The 2,975-nt window shown below is 48.8% G+C and overlaps 1 pseudogene; it reads left to right on the top strand.

The window, feature by feature from the left end:
* Positions 1-898: 898 nt before the first annotated feature.
* On the top strand, positions 899-1,018 carry LOC136662619 (5S ribosomal RNA; annotated as a pseudogene).
* Positions 1,019-2,975: the final 1,957 nt, after the last annotated feature.

Below are 2,975 nucleotides of genomic sequence, written 5' to 3'. Positions count from 1 at the left end.
CCTTCCCCCAGATTCCTGTGGCACACCTGTGGCCCACTCGCAGCACGCACCACAGTGGTTGAAAATGACTGATCAAAGGCATGGCATATCTAAGCGAGGGCACCTGCCTTGGTTGCCACTGACCAACTCCGGGAAGTGACTGCTCCAAATCGTGGCACATGAGAACAAGAAGCAGCAACTTGGGAAAGCTTGGTCAAGAGCACTGCCTCACCGAGTGTCTCACTCACTCACATGAGTGCTATAAGTGCACTCATACTTCAGTTGCTTCCTGAGTCAGGAAGGGGCTGTAATGCTTGTGTGCAAAGAGCAGTGGCTGTGGCAGATTTCAGTGGACTCCTCCTCTTCGAGTTCGCTGAATATAAAGAAGAGGAGGCTTCCTCCTCTGGGGGAACCCAGAAGTGACATCACATGACATGACCTTGCCACCCTGGACACCACAATGCCTGGCTACTTCACTGCCGTAACCAATCGATCCTTTTGCTCACAGGTCTGCATCCACCTACGTAGACAGCCGTAGGACACTCAGAATAGCCAGGAAGTGATCAACACAAAAACCTACAATACCTGTTTAGAGATGTGAAAGAAAGCAGCCATCGCTCTCAACCTGCCTTCAACACATTTGGGGGGGGGGGAGGAAATCAGCCACCCAACCACTACGATCCGTTGCTGGCTCTACTGAGCCGAGGAGAATATTAAATCCTCCTCATATATATTCCTCAGGGTGGCTTGAAGCAATTTTCCTTCTACACCTACAACTGAATACTTGAAAAAAATGGCAGCAGTTACTACAACAACGGTGAGTGACAGCATGTGCATCTGTCAGGGGGACAGCTTGGCTGCGTGTATCAGAGGAGCTGGCTGCGGAGGTGCATGTGATGGGACAGGGGCTTGTGACAACACTTACAGCAACTGTTACCCTGCACATGCCCGATCTCGTCTGATCTCAGAAGCTAAGCAGGGTCAGGCCTGGTTAGTACTTGGATGGGAGACCGCCTGGGAATACCGGGTGCTGTAGGCTTATACCATGATCTCGGAAGCTAAGCAGGGTCAGGCCTGGTTAGTACTTGGATGGGAGACCGCTTGGGAATACCGGGTGCTGTAGGCTTATACCATAGTCTTTCCAGGCCTGATCTCATCTGATCTCGGAAGCTAAGCAGGGTCAGGCCTGGTTAGTACTTGGATGGGAGACCGCCTGGGAATACCGGGTGCTGTAGGCTTATACCATAGTCTTTCCAGGCCTGATCTCGTCTGATCTCGGAAGCTAAGCAGGGCCAGGCCTGGTTAGTACTTGGATGGGAGACCGCCTGGGAATACCGGGTGCTGTAGGCTTATACCATAGTCTTTCGAGACTGAAGGTTGCCAACCAATTGTATAGGCTGTGCAAAAGGTTGCCTTGTGGCTCTCTAGAGGCAACCCCTGGGGTCACGGCCAGGATGGAGAGGCTAGTGTGAGAAAGAAAGAGTTCTTGAAAGCCTGAGGGGCTGTGTGTGCAGGGGTGTGCATGTGTTGCATGTGTGGGTGGGAGGGGGTGGGTGGGTGAAGTTATGCAGAAGACAAGGACTGTGTGGAGGATTACAGACAGAGGAAGGGAGAGGGAGCCTTGGTATTTTTGCATCCCCAGAATGATTAATAGAACTACAGTTATCTAATCCTTCTTATCAATGAAAAAGTTATCTACATGGGTGTGGCTGAGCTGCTGGATTCCTCCAGCCAGCCAGCCAGAAAAGCCACGTACTGCAGTAGCAGCCTGCCAAAATATCAGAGCATTAGAAAATGGAACGCAAGTCCTTTGCCAGGCCTGCGGAAGGGGCCACTGTTGTTCGGCAACATTTTTGTTCCTCCAGTGTTCAGAAATGAAGCTGGTGCTCCTGCAGCTGGTACCCCGGTGTCAGGGGAGCCAGAGATTATGCTTAAATGGAACCCACCGAGAGGAAATTAATGCTTCCGCACAGCTGAGGCACGGAGCTTTCATTTCACAATGCGCAGACAATCCCCGATTCATCCCTTCACACCTGGCAGGTTCTTCAAAAAGGTGCGCGGAAGAGAAACAACTTTTTTGTGGCATTTCAACTTCAGTTTTCTAACCCACCTGATCACACTCCGTGGGTGAGCGTCACTCTTCAAAACACACATACACACACACACACATAGGGAAAAAAATATTAAAATGGAAGACTGGGTTGGCAGAGAATGGCTGGCAAATGCCTGCGGTTAGGAAGATGAAAGGGAGGCTGCAGTCTTGGATGTATTTCATTTCAGAGAGACTATGAGGAGAGGGAAAGAAAGCTGTGTTATGCTCTGCCCCAGATCTGCCAGCCAGAGAAACTTTTACTCCTCTCCACAACAAGGCAAACAGAATTATCTCCCTTGGCTACTGCTGCCTCCGGGCAGGTCTCTGGGATGGGATAAAAAAAAAATAATAATAAAACCCAAGGACTTGAAAACTTTGCTATTAAAAAAAACCCGTGGCAGGGTGCCTGGTCTATGGCCTACGTCTGCGTGCCACAGAGGTGTGCCACAGAGTGCCACAAAGGTGCTGCACAGCCTCTTCTTCCTGGCTTGTCAGGCCAAGATGTGGCTCAATCATGTAAGATTCCATGCAACAGGGCTCCATGGACAGTGTGCTGCTGCAGTGGTAAATTTGGGAACCACTGCAATATGGGTATATTCGTCTTAAAGGGTTGCTGTAAGGATTCCACCAAGACAACAACTATGAAGCACTTTGAGCATTCAGAGAATTCAGAGAATGCTAAACAAAGACTAAATATCATTATTAACTTTGCCCTGAAAAAAGATGAAGGAACAAGTCATTTTAGACAATCTGATGATCCTACCAGTAAATTTTATTTAACTTCTTTCTCCAACATGGTAACACCAATTGACTTGCTTTTCTTTCTTTTTTTTTTACATGGAAAGATTTGTTTTTATATTGAGGACCTCCCTTCAATCACAATTGCCCCCACCTGTAGATTGAA

Source organism: Tiliqua scincoides, chromosome 11 (genome assembly GCF_035046505.1).
Source record: "Tiliqua scincoides isolate rTilSci1 chromosome 11, rTilSci1.hap2, whole genome shotgun sequence".
NCBI lineage: Eukaryota > Metazoa > Chordata > Lepidosauria > Squamata > Scincidae > Tiliqua > Tiliqua scincoides.
The sequence above is the reverse complement of the archived record's forward strand: the minus strand, read 5'-3'. Positions and strand labels throughout refer to the sequence as shown.